This window comes from Phascolarctos cinereus, unplaced genomic scaffold (genome assembly GCF_003287225.1).
Source record: "Phascolarctos cinereus isolate Bilbo 61053 unplaced genomic scaffold, phaCin_HiC Scaffold_726;HRSCAF=1367, whole genome shotgun sequence".
In the NCBI taxonomy this organism is placed as follows: Eukaryota; Metazoa; Chordata; class Mammalia; order Diprotodontia; family Phascolarctidae; genus Phascolarctos; species Phascolarctos cinereus.
Window position 1 is genome coordinate 3,812,803 of NW_027556098.1, and position 18,233 is coordinate 3,831,035.

Below are 18,233 nucleotides of genomic sequence, written 5' to 3' on the forward strand. Positions count from 1 at the left end.
CACTGAGAAAGCCTTCAGGCTACTGAGAAATTACAAAGAAATTCTGACTTTGAGCAGAAGCCTAACATAGGTAGCACCAGAGAAGATGTTTTAAAATAAATACAAAAACAAAAAAATATATATAAAAGTCTTCTGAAAATGTTTTTCATCCAGCGAGATGATCTCAAGGAAAGTTCACAGCAAGCACCTCAAAACCAAGCAGTGACAATGAATAGGAGTAGTTCTAGGAATAGTAGGGCCATAGCAGTGCAAACATCTTTCACATATTCACCAATCCCTATTCACAGGTTAGGGATCAAGAAAACTAAGCCATAAGGTTTTTGAATGCAATATATTCCTGAGCTGATACTGGTACATGCCAAATCATATCACCTATTCATTTTTCTCCAGCCCACTACCCCAAATCTTCCCCTTCCTGTGAGTACTAAATTGGGGATAATACCAAATCTTTGCTCCTTTAGAAGCCTCTGGTGATAGATTTCCCTCTACTTAAACAGAGCTTGAATAAAGACTCCTCCTCACTATCTTCTAGAAACTCAACATTGTCACCAAGTAGGCTAAAGGGTCCCTATCCTTTTTTTTTTTTGGCAAGGCAATTGGGGTTAAGTGACTTGACCAGGGTCACACAGCTAGTAAATGTTATGTATTTGAGGGCTTAGTTGAATTCAAGTCCTCCTGACTTCAGGGCAAGTGCTCTATCCACTGCACCACCTAACTGCCCCTGGGTCTCTATTCTTAAAAGTGAATTTTCCCCATAATTATGTAAAGATAGCTTTGCCTCCTCCATGTCATTAGAAACTTGACACTCTCCTTTACTTATCCCCCACTTGGGAACCAACAGACAGAATTTGCCTTTGTGAAGTCAAGTTCACAGAACTCCTCATCTTAGTGACACAAAAAGGGACAAAAGGCAGTTAGAATTCTATCCAAACCTCTAACTGATTTAATTGTCATGTGAAAGTAAATCTATTAGGTCCCCAAGCCCATGGAATTCTGCAGTCATCAGAAGCTCAAATTGGCCACATCTAAGACCACACCCTTGTTAGCCATTGTTCAAGTTTGATTTGTTGAGAGATGGTCAGTATGTAGATGTTCAGCAGGAAGGTAATGAATTTGTGGTTAGGCACGTTGCATTAATCAATACAGTTGAACAGAAGAAAATGGGAAAGTAAAGGAGTAAAGAAAAAAGAAAGATAAAATTATCAGATTAGTAAAAACAAGGAGTTACTGGGAGTTTTGCAGTTCAGAAGTGCCAATAATGAAATCAAAATTTTTAAAATCATAGAGTATCAAACCAAGAGTTTTGAGAAGATCAGTCATGTTGTGGGAAGAAAAAACCCAATGTACATCAGACATTGCATGTATATCAGATTTTTGGCTCCTCATAGAACCTGAACAATGGGAAAGCTAGGCTAAAGCTTGCAGTAATCCTTAAAATGAGTCAGAATGGAGAGATGTCAGATTTTAATTAGGTAGGGAGAACAAAGAAGGAAGAATATGATGACAGCATCAAAGCATGAAATGTTCAGCTTATTTTTTTTACTTCTCTTTTCTTCCCTCCTTACATTAGAGGTGTTATCGACTTCTATAATGATAGAAAAGAGGACCAAAAAGTAAAGAACTTAGTCTTCAGGGAAAAAAAAATTCCAAACTGAAACATCACATAGTAGAGTCATATAGTGTGGGAGAGACTAGTCCCAACTTTATTTTGCATCTATGTATGTAGCTGATGAAATGGACAGATATGAAAACAGATGTGGTATGGGTTGATGTGAAATGAAATAAGTAGAGCCAGGAAAACAGTATATATTACCACAATATAATTAGAAAGAACAACAGCCACAATGCAAATGAAACTGAAAATTAAAATGACCAAGCTTGGTGCCAAAGAAAAGATATGAGAATGCAACTCCCTCCCTTGTTTGCAGAGGTGGGGGGCTGTGGGTGTGGGATTTGATTGGTGTAAGTAAGTTTAGATTTGGTCAATGTGTTGGTTAGTTCTACTGATTTTTTTCTTTATTTTTGTATCCTCTATTTTAAGGAATGGCTTTTAGTGAGGCAGAGACGTATAAGTGATACAAAACAAAATAAAGAAATTTTAAAGCAGATATAGACCTCATAAGGAAGTGTATTAGGTAGAAGACCAGAATTTCAGAACTTAAATTCAGAGAAGCCAAAGCTGTCAGACGACTGGAGATAAGGAGAAGAAAAAAAGAGAGGAAATGGTAAAAGAAACTAAATAAACCAGGATGGAGGCTAGAGGGATCATATTACGAAGTCTAAACTGAAGGGAATCTCAAATATAGTTTGGTGGAAGAGAAAAGTTTTAATAGAATAAAATCATCCAGTCAGAAGGGGAATTTTACATGACCTCCTCTCCCCAAAATGTACAAAACAAGCACTAGGCTGGATTTATGGTAAAGCTGACTTTGTAGTTCATATGCCGAAGCATTCAAGAGACTAAGATTGCATTCTTTAACCTGCCTTGTGACGTTAGTAAATCACTGAATTTCTTGTGTCTCAGTTTTCCCATCTATACAAGTGAGCTCAAATCTCCATCATCAATGTCCTAAGAGAAGGCTAGGTTCCATGAAGAGGCATCATGGATATTAGTAGTAACCTCTACTTCCCCAAATGCAATTTTTTCAAATCTCTCTGTTCTTTTTCTCTTCTCTCATTCTTCTCCCCTACACACTCTCCCTATGATTATGCAATGGCAAGGCTGTGGTTAATGACATTTATGGGGGGGGGATTCCTTTGTAATGAAGTCAGGTATGTTGAAAAAGATAAAAAATAACTTTTGTAATTTATAATGACTGAATGAAAAACGGTTGGGAGTTGGAGATAATTGTGAAGAAAGAAAATTCTTGCCAGTTCACCAGAGCATCAGATTAGTGCTCAGAGGCCTTGTGGGCCTGATGGAGATCAGGCAACATTCCTGAAACTTTATCAGGTCCACTTAATATGAAAGAGGTGCACTTTAGGATTTAGCTTTTGCATCACTAAGTAGGGTGGGGGGAGCGTCCGTGAAAGAAGCTGGAGAAATAATGTTCCCATTTTGTTGAAGAGAGCCCAGAGAGGTTTGCTACTGACAAGAATGTTATATGAAGACTGATGATTTTGTTGCCAGTAGGTATGAGGCAGGCATGTATTACCAAGGATCTAAGGCAGAGGCTGTTAACCCAGGTGGCTCTACCTCATTGTTATAATGCTGTTCCTTGGTTTTTCCACATGCTAACAAGGTGCATAACAGCTGAAGGGAAGCCATTCTAAGGTGTGTTGCGGGGAGGCCTTGAAATGATTTGAATGTATACAAACTGAAAATCAAGGTTTTCATGGGAATTGAAAGGAATTTTCCAACTGACAAGTCAGATAATTGGCTAGGGCCAGGGACCTTCAGTGAGAACAGTGGAAGAGTCAGTTCAAAGAAAAATTTCATATTAAGCTGAAGAGTCTGTTTGCTGTGTCTGGCTGCCTGGCTAAATTCTGATGTGATGGTCTTATGTGGAAATCCTTGAAAATTCATGACAAGAATCTGGCTACTAACCAGCTGTACCACAACAGAGAGCAGCAGAGGACCCTGAAGAGGCTGCATAGCTGAAAGCCAGCAGATGGTAGCAGAGAGCAGCTGAGGGACCAGCGCATCTGGAGGCCGTCCAGAGATGGAGTGGAGAACAGTGGTGCTAAGCACAGCAAGATAGAGATGTCTCAATACCCGGAAGAAATGTGATGCCTAACAGAGAGCATCATGGACAAAGCACTGCCCAGCAGTAGAAAATAGCACAATGACATCCCCAGAGGACCTGCATCTTCACTGTGAGAGGTATGAGTTGCTACAGTCAGGTGCCCATAATTGCTTTCCCCATGTATGGATATACGAGGGAGAATGTACGTATGGGAAGGGAGAATCCTTCTTGTTGCCTTTTTCCCTGTGCAGTTTGATTACGCTTTTTTTGGCTTTGAACTGACATACCCGTTCTGACATTATCAGTGGGATTCATGAGCTGTAATTATGAGTAAGTGCTGAGTCATAGAACGTCCAGGTAGCTTTGGGGGATTTCATGTGTGAGAGAAATTCAGATGCTACTCGTGGAATTGGGGTGTTGGACTAAATGATCTCCAAAGTCCTTTCTACCTCTGACCTAAACCTCTAAGGACATAAAACTTGCCTTGCCTAGATGGGATATAGGAAGAGCAGTAGGTCATTCTTATTTATCCTCCTCCTTCTCTGTTTTCTTATTCTCCTGAGGAGGCCAGGGAGACAACTCCTAGAATATATCCCTATGCCATATATATGTATATATGTCATAAACATATCTGTACATATATACACATGCCATCTTTATGCCATACACACATGTGCATATACATTCACACAAACACACACATATATACACGCATGTATATATGTATCAGGGCAGCTAGATGGTATAGTGGATAGAATATTGAGCCTGGGGTCAAGAAGACTGGGGTTCAAATCTAGCCTCACATGTGTAATAGATGTGTGACTGTGGGCAAGTCACTTAACTTGTTTACCTCAGTTTCTTCAATTACAAAATGGGGATAATAAAGGCATCTACTTCCCAGAGTTGTGAGAATCAAATGAGCTAATATTTGTAAAGCTCTTAGCACAGTGCTTGGCACATGACAGGTGCTATATAAATGCTATTATATATGGCACACACACACATATATGTCTATGGGTATGTGCACATATGTGTATATATGTATGGGTTTATATGTGTGTGTATATGGACATATATATCATATCCATAGGAACAAAGTTTTTGACGACAGTGTGTTTGTGCCTTTTTTTCCCTCCCCAAATTTCTTGTAAGCTGCACCCAGAAATATCAACTCCTAAACGGGACACTCAGGTCTGAGCTCAGCTCCTGGCCTCCATCAAAATTCTTTCATACATAATTAATTCAAAATTGAAGTAAGCAGAGGGAAAGCAGAAAGCCATCAGATTCCAAGACTGACAGGATCCAGGCTGAGTTTCCTCTCTCAATAAACAGGAAAAAAAAATCCATACAGAAATTTGAAGCAAAATATGCAACTTCTTGTCAGAAATATTGCTAGGCTTCAGGGTGATTATTTCCCAGCAACAATGAGCATGTTCCCTCTCACTCTCTCTCCTGCTGATCTCTTAGCAAAGATTCAGATGGTTAAATGTAGCACTCTGACAGAGCTTGATGTACCGTTTTCCATCCCCTTCTGTGCCCCATTCCTAATTTGCCATCTCCTTTCTGCACCACTACTTTACTGATCCTTTCTAAAGCAGCAAGGCTAAGCTCTTCTGTGTTGGACAGATCTCTTCCCATCTCTACAAAAATAGCCAAGCCTGTCCTTCCCTTTGTAAATGTTCCTTTTATCAATTATTATTTGGCCCTGCAAGAGTTTTGCTCTTTTGAATTTAGTAATACAGAAGACAGTTACAAAAGCAGCTTCTTTCTCTTTTACCCTAAACCTCAAAGGGATAGGAATGGTGCTTTTATGTGGAAAGACTGGCCAAATGCCCAGAGTTTAGGGCTGCCTCTGTGAAGATGTTGCATTCAGTAAATATACAGTGAATTATGACAGAATTACCAGCCATCCCCTCCAAATATCTATCTCTGTATCTCTATTACTTTATATATAGTACGTATGTACACACACAGATTATATACATATATGTATGTTTATATACATAAATCTGTATATATGTGTGTGTAGAATTGCCAAGCATCTCCTCCAAATATCTATCTATCTATCTATCTATCTATCTATCTATCTATCCCCCTACCTATTTATCTGTCTGGCTATCTATCTATCTCTATCATCTGTTGCTTTATGTGTGTGTGTGTGTGTGTGTGTGTGTGTGTGTGTGTGTATATATATATATACATATACATATACATATATATATGTATGTATGTGTGTGTGTATACATAAACACCTTATATATGTGTGTGTTTATATACATATATCTGTATATATGTGTGTATTATATAAAGTTATATCTATTTATCTATCTATATTTCAGGCAAATATATACTAGGAGGAAAAGATGGGCTGGTCATGTGGTAAGGGTAAGGAATGACAGCTGATCAGCCTTAGGAGAAAGTGAGGAAGGGTTTTAACATGTTGTGTGGATCCACTCTGGTTAATTTATGTGAAGATATAGATAAGAATCTATATAGACAAATTGATGCATTAGGATCTGCATCATGGGATGGAACAATAAAATTGTTAATATTACATATCCACTTGTGTATTTATTGCTTCATTTGTATTTTGCATATGTGTGTATATAAGATATCCCAAAATATTAGTGCAAAGCTTTAATAGCTTACAACAGATTTATGTGTTATATATCTATCTCTAGATACTTATTACGTTATTTACATCTATAGTAAATAAAATTACCTCCATTCACATAGAAGGGGGAAAAAAGCACCTTCCTTCCTTCCTTCCTTCCTTCCTTCCTTCCTTCCTTCCTTCCTTCCTTCCTTCCTTCCTTCCTTCCTTCCTTCCTTCCTTCTTCTGTCTTTGTCTTTGTCTCTGTCCTTGTTCCTCTATCTCTCTCTGTCCATTTCATTCTGTCTCTCCATGTCTGTGTCTCTTTCTGTCTCTCTGTCTTTGTCTCTCTCCTCTTATCTCCCCCCTTATGCAAGGAGGTGAAAACAATTTTATCAGAAAATGGATGAGGTGAGAAACAACATGGAAGAAAGAGGGAGACTTAATCTTGAGAAAGAGCCAGACAGACAGAGATAGAGAAAAGATAGAGAGACAGAAAGACAAAGAGAGATAGAAAGTGACAGAGGGAGAGAAAGAGAGGCAGAGATAGAGAGAAGGGAGAGGGGGAGGGAGGAAGGAGGGAAGAAAGAAAAAAAGAAAATGGAAGTGGTGGGAAAGAAAAAAATGGAAGTGACATATAATCCATGTTCTCAAAGAATTCACACTCTAATTAGTGGAGTCAATACCTAAATCAGTTCAGTTGCAGGACAGATGTAAAAACCTACAAGTCCTAAGAGGTCAACAATGGGGTGGATAGCATGGTCCAGGGGTCTTTAGGGTGCATAAGTATAGCAGATGGTAGAGCTCTGGAGTCTGGAGAATAGGGGAGGGGCCAATGGAAAGGCCCAGAGGACCTCAGGATGCAGTAGCACAGCAGATGACAAGGCCTGGTGGTCTTCCATCTCACCGAAAGAATAACTTTAAAAACATTTGTGACCTGATCTGATTCCTTGTAATTCACCTTGCATCCTATTTTAACTAGAGGCTTTTTCTCTGATTTCACTTGTCATCTGGCTGTTTTTCCTATAGAATCACTGGATTGTGTCTCAAGAACTGTGGATTTGAAAAAGGGGGATGTTATATCCAAACAGCATGGGAAGCCTGGAAAGTAGCAAGAGGCCTCAGAGTCACTTGTGAACCTGGGGGGAGCTGATGCTACAAATAGAACCAGAAAACTAGATGATATAAAGAAAAATGTAATTAAAATCAGTGGTATGCTGGGGCCAGCTTGAGCCTGCTTGGGAGAGCTGACTTGTAGTTTCAGTATGTATATTTACACCTCAAAAATCAGCAAGCATTATAAATCTGGGCTTCAGTCAACAAACATTACAAATATTGCTTTGTTATATGTCCAGACTTAAGAAAGTGATGGAGAAAGTAATAATAATTCAAATTAAACTTAAAAATGTGTTCTGTATACACATTTCCCCCCCCAAAACTTGCTGTTAAACATTTACCTAACACTCTTGAGCTGAATATAAAGGTGGCAGGCAGACTGCCCTTGGAAAGGGAAATAGAGGTTTAATCCTGTGGACAAATATAATATCACATGGTGAGCTCACAGTCCAGTGTTCAGGATGAGCAAAGGAAATAAACATCATGAAGATATTTGTAGCTTATTTATCAGTATATGATGAGGGGGTAAAGAGTAATTATAGCAATTTTTTGGAGAACTTGACAATATCCCCTAACTTAAGTTAACATTCACTTTTATACTTTTGACTGCAATGCAAAGGTGTATACAGGAAAGAACATCAAATATGCTGGAAAATATTCAGTGTTAGGTGACACAGAGAATAGAGTGTAAGGCCTGGAGTCAATAAGATGTCTTCCTGAGTTCAAATCTGGCCTCAGACGCTGCCTAGCTGTGTGACCTTAGGTAAGTCATTTAACTCTGTTTCCTCTTCTGTAAAATGAGCTAGAGAAGAAAATGGCAAACCCTCTCCAGTGTCTTTGCCAAAAAAATCCAAATGGGGTCATGAGGAGTCACACATGATTGAAAACAATTGAACAATGACAAAAAGGAGAAATGAAAGCAGACAAGGATTATAGAGTACATAACATGGTACTGAAGAGGTCTAGAGGTTTGGGGTGCTGGAACCCCAAGATGGCGATGTGAGCCCTGCCTGAATGAATTCAACTCAAATCTTCTTCCAGCCAGAGAAAAGTTTATTAGAGATAAATCATGTAGACCAGGTGACTCCCTTAAGAAGGAGCTGGCATGAGAACAGCTCAGCCTTTTGGGCATGAGAGATTCTCAGCATTTGAATGGGGGCCAGGGTGGATCTTATATATACTAAAGTGACTCTGGGTGGCCAGAGGAGGGGGCTGGGGAAAGGGTCTAGGTAAGAATTCAGATTTGGAAGGTCTGAGAGATTGAATAGACAATGTGAATAGATAATGAAGGGAACTGGAAGGAAGAAGTTTGAAAGACATCTGAATAAGGCCAAAAGGTGGGGCTAGGGCTTTCAAAGGGAGATGAGGGGAATCGATAAAGAACTTAAAACTTTAAGGGTTTTCTGGGCTTGTAGTCAAATGGGAGCCAGATTCCTTTTAGGGCAAGGGGTGAAGGCACATCTGAATAAGATCAAAAGGTAGGGCTAAGGCTTTCAAAGGGAGATGAGGAGCTGGGTCCTGTAGACAAGTGCAAGCCAGATTCCCTTTGGGGCAAGGGGCCAAGATCTCTGCTTGGGCCCACACCCCATCAGTACCATAGAAAGAATGCTCTATCTGGAGTCAGTGGGTCTGGGTTCAAATCCCAGCTCAGTCATTTACTACCTGTGGGACTTTGGGAAAGTCACTTACTTTTGGGGATCTAATTTCCTCATCTGTAAAATGAGGGGTTGGACCAGTTGACCTATGAGGTCTCCCCCAACCCTAAATCTATAATCCTGTGACTACTTAGAAGCCTCATGCTTATAAATCACGAATAATTTCTTCACCGCAGAAGGTGCTCAATGTGGGAAGCAGCAAAAGACATGGAAAAAAAAAGAAATTGATCGTTTCTTAATGGACAGGAAATGACAGGTCATTGATATGGGAGTCATTTCTGCTGTAAGCAGTTGGATCATTGACTAGTTGCTAGAGCAAAGGTCAAAATCAATACCAAATTTTAAAAAAATGATAAATATAAAAAGAAGATACTGTAGTCAATCATGTCAGCTCCAATTGGACCTGTTTTTAAAAGCTGTATGCTCTGGAAAATGTTGGACCTTGCTGTTTCCTGACATTCGCCCTCCCACCTGTGTGCTTTTTGCAGGGGTGATTGATTGTCCTTCACCCCGAGAGGGTGGCGTCTCCTGACTTTGACCTCTTAGAATCCCGAGCTTCCATCAGGGGTCGGCTTTGGTGCCACCTCCCATACAAGTGCTTTTTTTTATTTTTGATGCTTTCATTTATTAGTGCTCTCCTGCTACTGAAATTACTTTGGGCTGTCTTTGTTTAGTCCGTCTGACTCTTTGTGAACCAATGGACCATAGCACACCAGGCCCTTTTATCCTCCACTATCTCCACTTCTTTGTCAATGTGTTACAATGCTTCAGTAGAATATTAGCTTCTTGAGGACACAGACTATTTATTTTTGCTTTCTGTATCCTTAGCACCTTGGTTAGTCATTGTCAATATAGTAGGTTCTTAATAGATACTTACTGAATGGAGTTCAAATAATCTTCCTAAATAACCATTTTCCTCCATCACAAAGCTAAACTGCAAAATCTACCTAATAAACAGGTCTGTCATTGCCTGCTGTATAAACCTCAGTGGTTCCCTGTTATTCCTAGGATCAAATTTAAAATCTTTGTCTTTTAAAGCCCTTCATAACCAGGACCCTTCCTACCTTTCCAGCCTTCTTACACTATACTCCCTAACCACATGCTATATAAAACGCAGAAGCACTGGCCCTTTCTGTTGTTCCTTGCATATGACCCTAGATCTCCAAATTCTTTACCTTTTCATTGACTGTCTCTCAGGCCTGGAGTGTTCAACTCTCCATACCTCCACCTCCTAGCTTTCTTTAAGGCTCAGCTCAAATACTGCCTTTTGCAAGAGGTCTTTCCTGATTATTTCCACTGCTAGTCCCAAACCTGTAAAAATATCCCCACTCCTCCCCACCCACCCCACCCCCATTCCTGCACAAATGAAGGGATGAGAACAATTTGTTCCAATGGCCATGAAGGCAGCTAAAACAGGAGTTGTGTCAGACATCAAGAACGCCAAGGTCATCCACTGCGTCCAGGGCCATGGCCAGCTGTCCTGACCTCTGTCTCGCCACTGGCCTTTGATGACTCTGGAGGAGAGAGTGAGGCTGACGACTTTGCACAGCTCTGCTTCACTTACATCCAATTCACAGGTAAGTCATCATCCACGGATGCCATTGGTCCTCTTCTAAAAAGAAGGACAAAAAACACAACTTAGCTCTGAAATTATATCCAATTTACCTTGTGTGTATCTTGAATGTACATAAATGTTTGTCTCCTCGTGAGCTCCTTGATTTTTTGTTTCTTTGTATGCCCAATGCTTAGTAGAATGCTTGAACACTTAATAAATGCTTATTATTTGACTGACTGATGTTCATAATCACTGTATGTGGAATTTTAGAGTTTTTAGGGGCATTAGATATCATCTAGTCCAGCCCCCCTCATTTTAAATAAGACTGGAGAGATTCAGTGACTTACTCATGGCCACAGTTACTGGAAAACCTAGGATTAGGACTCAGGTTACTGTGTACTTTCCAAATTCATCATTAAAAGTCTTCCATGATTTGGACCTAACCAATTTTTTTCCAACCAAGTTGCCATTTAAATCTTGCTATTTATCGCTATTTAAATCTTGTGAGACGTTATCCACAACATTTTGATGATTCTAGTAGTATAAAGGGCAAGCAATAGAGACAGTGTGCTTTATGGATGTTCACTTTCAGACTACTTTTTCACCTTGTAAAGGGTGAACCCCTTTCTGGTAAGAGTAGATAATTTTGCACATTGTATAGGATTTAAAACCTTGAGTAGGCTCAGGTGTAAGGCTTCAAGTGGCTCGTTTGCATAAACAAAGGCCAGGAAATGAATGAATTTATGAATGGAAAAAACCCCCTTTTTTTAAAGCACTTAACACATGTCAAGCATTATGTTAAACTTAGGGTAAACAAATAGAAAAATCAGGATTATCTTGCTTAATGAGATCACACTCTAATTGGAGGAGATAACACTTAAAAGAGGGCAGCTAGGTGGCTTGGTGCATAGAGTGCTGGGCTTGGAGTCAGGAAGATGAGTCTTCCTGAGTTCAAACCAGCCTCACACACTTGCTTAGCTGTGTGACCCTGGGCAAGTCACTTAACCCTATTCACCTTAGTTTCCCCATCTGAGGAAGGAAAGAAGGAAATGGCAAACCACTCCAAAAAAAATCACAAATAGAGTCTGAAATGACTGAACAACAAAAAACACTTAAAAGAAGGTTCAGATGCATGAAAGATAGAAAGGCCTGGAGGAATCAAGGGTCCTGAGGGTGTAGCTTCAGGGTGGATGGTAAGATTTAGAGGTTCTCCGGTCACATCACTAGGTCAGATGACAGTGCCAGGGGTCTGTAAGACATAAAAGCAGAGCAGATGTTAAGGGAGGTCCTTTCTCTCACAAGAATAATAATAATAGCAGCTAATACTTTTATAGTGCCTACTGTGTGACAGGCACTGTGCTAAGCACTTTATAGATATCGCATTTGATCCTAACCACCCTGGGAGATAGGTGCTATCATTACCCCCATTTTGCTAATGAAGAAACTGAGGCAGAGGTAAAGTGACTTGCCCAGAGTCATGCAGCTAGTAAGTGTCTGAGGTCACATTTGAACTCAGGTCTGCCTCAACCCAGGCCTGGTCCTCTATCCACTACATCACCTACTTGACTCTATCCACATCCCATCTGGAGTGAAGCCTTAATTTTCGGCACTGCTACTGCTGCCTATGTCCAGCATTGGATGACACTCCACAGGGCAAGGCCAACTTTGTACTAATAACTAAAGAACCACATGAAATGTGCATGATAAGAACTTCAAGGCACTAGCCTGAAACCTGGCCCCCACAAGCAAAAGTTTTACAATGATCTTTTTTTTTTGGACTGCAAAATAAATGAACTTAACAGGAAAGGGGTGGGTGCCCTGCCACCTTGATCCCTGGGTAGTATTTTTTTTTTTTTGGCTCTGACATTTGCAACCCACTACAGTCAGCCAAGGTTTCTTCTTTGGGAACCAATGATCAATAGTTTTTGTTCCCTCTGCTAATATATGCTTCTACTAAATTTGAATAATGGAACTTTTCAGATCCCTTGGTTATTCTGTATGAGTTCTCTGCAAAGGTCAGAGCTTAGAGAACCATAATCCCATTTGTAGCTCTACACTTGCAGGCAGGGGCTGAAGATGAAGCTTAGGTAAGCCACATTTCCCATCAGTCTTCTCATTTTCCTCTGATGACCACCCTAGAAAATTATTTGACCTGTATCAGTGGCTACATCAGGTATGTCCAGCTTAGTTTGGTCTTTAATTTTTATCACATAGACTGTACTCAGTTTAACACATCTGTGGCTATCATGACATTCCTTTTAAATTTAAAATATGAATAGGTGTGTGGTTAAGAAAAGGAAAAGCCAAAGTGAATTATAATGAGTGTGTTGATAGCAGTGCAATTACTTCCCACTCCTCAGTTAAGAACTGACGTGTAGATAATGATTCCATCAGTTCCAGTGCAAGAGCAATAAAATGAGAAATGATCAACAGAAACAGACATTGTCTCTTAGCTGGGGTCAGTGGAGTTCCCATTCAAATATCAAATATTCTGTCTGATGACCTGGTGTGTGATGGAAAAGCCGACAATTCTGAGCAAGCTTTATTCCTATATCTTGTCATTGTCTTACCATAATGAAAATGCATGTCCTTGGAATGCTACTTATCTAAATAATCGCATAAAAATGATTTAAATGTGACCTTGCACAATGCTGTGCAACAAAAACTGGTATATTCACTAAATGGAAAAATGGTCTCAATCATTGTTGATGACACCACTGACTGTGAACAGCATGAACAGATGTCTCTTGTCATGTGGTAGTTTGACAAAGAAAAACTAGTTAGTTCGCTTGAACATTTTGTGTCTCTTCAGAGAGTATTAACAGCTTCTATTTTGTCTACTTTTGACCAGTTGGAAGATGTCCTTGGAATTCCTAAAGTTAACCGGTCATCAAGAATCTCTCTCTGTTTTCATGGTATATCTACTGTGTCCAGATGTGCCAAGGGAATTTAAAGGAGATCTAATAAACAGTGAAATATTCTCTGTATATTGCATTACGTATTATTTGAAGCCCATTCTAGTCAATGCATCCACACCAAGAAAACAAAACAGAACTGTCTTTGATTTTTCTGGTGGAATTTAGACTTTGTGCACCTTCATGAAGGGGAATCTTATGTGACAGTTGGAGACTTTAAAGTCCAAGGCAAATACAAGATGAGCATATAGAATAGAAGCAGTGGCTGTCATAAAACAAAAGTACTACACAATTTTATAAGCTTTTCCCCTTCCCTTCCTTTCCCTTCCCTTCCCTTCCCTTCCCTTCCCTTCCCTTCCCTTCCCTTCCTTTCCTTCCCTTCCCTTCCCTTCCCTTCCCTTCCCTTCCCTTCCCTCCCTTCCTTCCCTTCCCTTCCCTTCCCTTCCCTTCCCTTCCCTTCCCTTCCCTTCCCTTCCCTTCCCTTCCCTTCCCTTCCCTTCCCTTCCCTTCCCTTCCCTTCCCTTCCCTTCCCTTCCCTTCCCTTCCCTTCCCTTCCCTTCCCTTAACTTCCCTTCCCTTCCCTTCCCTTCCTTCCCTTCCCTTCCCTTCCCTTCCCTTCCCTTCCCTTCCCTTCCCTTCCCTTCCCTTCCCTTCCCTTCCCTTCCCTTCCCTTCCCTTCCCTTCCCTTCCCTTCCCTTCCCTTCCCTTTCCTTTTTTCTCCTTCTAGTCTTCTTCCTCCTTTTTTTTTCTTACCTTGAGTCTCTCTATCTCTCTGAGGCTGGTAGTGAGGGGATTCATAGGATTTGGCTATTTCTGCCTAGCATCTGTTGTAACTGTTTCCCATAGATGACTGAAGAAGTACTCTACTTTCCAAATATTCATGGTGCCAGTGAGTAGGATGTCTGGGTGGTGCTAAGAGGCACTAGGGGAAAGGATGAGATATCACCCCTCTTCCACTTACAGGCAACCCACACACTAGGCTCTTAATAAATATTTATTGATTAATTGATTAAATGAATAACAAGAAGCAGCAGGTCCTGGTTTTGAATTAATACACAAAGTTTCCCACTTTACCTGACGAAAATGTTTTGATCTATCTCTTGTATTTTTAAATGGGTGGGGTTTAACTTCCAATTCTCTTTCACTGCTTTATGTCATTAATACTTAGAAGTAGAAACATATGAAGTAAAGTATTCTTGAAAATATTAGTTTTCCAAAAACACTGTTCTTTCTAAGGAAATTTATGTACCTTTGCAGGCGAGAATAAGAAAGAGTCTATTCTATGTGTGTTTTACAATTTTTTACTTATGAAATATATTTATTAAGCTGACCCATCATCTGTAAAAATGAGGATAATAATATACTGCTTCCCAGAAAGAGTTACTGTCAGTGATTTGCAATGTAAACCTTAATGTAGTATTCAAATGTGAGTGGTCATTGTAAGTAGACACAGATAAATGCCTCATAGCTACCCCATTACATGCTCCAGGCTTTCCTGTCTCCAATAACTTAGCTCATGAAATTCCTTATGTTTGGCATATTCCAACCTCCTTTATCTACTTTTTGAGCTCCTAACAATCTTTTAAAGTTAAATTCAAATGCCACCACTTAAAAAAAAAACTTTTCTGAGTTCTTCAGTACTCACCACGACCACCACCACCACTATCACTGATGGGGTAGCTTGGGTGCCTGTGCTTGTACTTGGACCCCAATTCCTCCCTAGTCCTAGAAACACTGTCTCTGACAACCACTCCCCAGCCCAAGGACACTGTGCCTAGCAGTTATTCATGCACGGGCCTCACCACAACCCTTATCTCTCTCCCTGGTACACAGAGCTGGGTTGCTCAGGCCCCAGCCCTTAGATCATGTCTCTGGAAGCCTCCCAATTCCTTAGTAAGTTCCTGTCTTTTAAGAAAGCTTTCCCTTGTTGCAGAACATTCTCTCATCAAGACAGAGGGAGAGGGGTGCCTTGCCCAGCCCAAGGAGTTTTGTCCTTGGCCAGCCCAAGGACTTTTCCTCCTGCCAGACTCCAAAGATCCATACCTCTGTCATCTCCCTCCCTGTCCGGTATACTCCCTGTACTTTTTCATCCATAGCCCCCAAAGATACCTGGACCTTTAGATTACCTCATCAGTGTTCCTGGCATTTCTTTCCCATGCTCTTTTCCATATAAACCCTAGCTGTGTTCTCAGTCTCTTGCAGGTTCCTTAAGAATGCTTGCCTGCTGAAAAGTGTAATAATAAACTTTTTGAATCTTGGCTTAAAGATTGCTTGAGTTTGTGAATTCATTCCAGATGACCCATTTTGTACTTTGAGTTTTGAAGGGTCCCAAACCCCTCAGCCCTCATCACCACCACCTTCCACATCTCAAATATTCCTTAGTTTCCACTTTTTTTCTGTGTTGGGAATGTAACAATTATTAGACATAGGAATCCAGGGAAAAGAGCATCTCTAGTCCTTCAAGCCTTAGTGAAATTCCTGGGTAATTGGGATGAACCTAGTCTGGGTTCTAGGAGGAACGTGATGGGAGCTGAATTTGTTAGCCCCAATCCAAATATAAGGTTGGCTTGGGGTGGGGGGTGGGGAGAAAAAAAGTCAATTCCAAAGACAGATTTGACCTCACTATGCTGACTGGGTTCTGCTGTGACTTTGACTTACAAAAGAGTTGGAACAATCCCGATGCTATATATTATCTCTCAAAAGAGCAGTTACCATTCCCATGAAAGGAAAAAATTAATCCAAATAGCTTCCCTTCCCCTAATTTTTTTTCTTCATCTTTGTGCAGAGAATGAGGCATCAGTTACCCAATGTTTTGGATTTAAAATCCTTAATTACGTCATTGTAACTAAATGATTGAGCCAGTTCTAGTTCAACGTATAGAATCATGAGTAAATTGAATATTTTTTTCTATTTAAAATATTGTTTAACTTGAGACTTTGTTAATACATTCATAAAAACAACTCAGATGTATTCAGGTTTATGATTTTTTTGTAAAAGGAGATCTTTTTTTACAACTGAAATGATATTTCAGCTGAATAAAATATAGTAAATGTTAACACTTCATGAAAGAGGGCTGTGTATAATTTGTAAGTTGTATTTGTTCAGAAAAAGGTGTAATGTTCTAAGGATACAACATTTCTAAACAACAAAAAAGAGCCTACTATGTGCTAGACACTCTGCTGAGCACTAAGGATGCAAAAGGAAGCAAAAGACAGCCCCAGCCCTCAAGGTGCTTGCAATCTAATGGAGGAGACAGCAAGTAAGCACAAACATACAAAGCAAACTATATACAGGATAAATTAAAAATAACTAAAAAGAGAAGGCACTAGAATTGAGAAGGGCTGGCTTCCAATAAAAGATGGAATTTTAGTTGAGACTTAAAGGCCATCAGGAAGGTTAGTAGTCAGAGCAGAGGAGGGATTGTTCCTGAAACGGGGGATAGTCAGAGAAAATGCTTGGAAAACCCAACTGTCACTCTCACTGTCACTGAGTAGTTGGATATCCAAGTAAGGCTACATCTCTCCTTCAGGGTTCTAGGTACAGCACTGAGGAATTGAGGATGTGCTAATGCTATTAGCTGGAATCCCCATTTCTCACCACATCAGAAGTGGTTTCGGTGTTCTCTTTGCCTTCTCACAATAATGGCAATTCAGAGTCAATATCTTTACTTTTATTCATTTCCCATTTTTTATATCAACAGCTTGCTTTGAAAAGGTCAGGGTAGAACAGCTGTAATTTGATACAGTGTCTTGTTTTCAGTACCAATATACTGGATGATGAATTGGTAATGACCTTTAAGAAGATGAAGTCAGATAGAATGGCTGGACTTGACCAGATACTTATAGAAAAAATCCATGATGTAATTTTAAAGCTACTCAGAGATTATTATAAAGATATCTCATAGGGAAGAATGTTTTAAAAACAGGAAATGATATGAGAATTAATGATGCGATTGAGAAAATATCAACTACGGAATCAGCTGCCTAACTACATTGTTTTCTCTAAAAAATCTTAATGGAGACAGTGTTGCATAGTGGATAGAGTGCCTGCTTGGAGTCAGAAAGACCAGGATTCAAATCCTTTTTCTCCTATTTATCTCTGTGTGCCCTAGGTAACTCCCTCAAATTTATCTACTAAATTATAGACAGGTCATGATCCATGTTGATGGAGAGAGTTCCTAAACTGGGAGTTCCCCAAATGGATGAAATGACAAATCTTTTGTCCACAAACATTTTGTGAAGATAGTCTATATATCGAAGATATATGCAATGAAAATATTAGAATAGAGTAGGATGGCTTTCATTGAAGGAATTCTGCAATAGATGCACAGTCATAGTCATATAGTTATTAATAGAGAAAATAGTTCCATTTTTTAAATTTTGTTTCCTGACTACTAAAAATAAAAAACAAAAATAATGCAACAGTGGACTCAGTAAAGCAAAATGTGGCCTTAAAGGTCGTTCTTAAATTAGGTTTCCAAAGATGAGCTAAAATCATGCAATCTTCTACAAGATTCCTTCAAGGAGATAGCTTTTAGTCATTTATGCACTAAACAGAAACAATGAACGAGGCACAAAAGGGGGAGCCAGTATTATCATGAAGGATGTTCTAGCAAAATTCCAAATAGAAAAGGGATCCTTTCTCCCATTAATGGTCTTGTCTCAATCTTCACCTCTCTAAACTTCTCTGCGGGCTTTGATATTACCAATGACT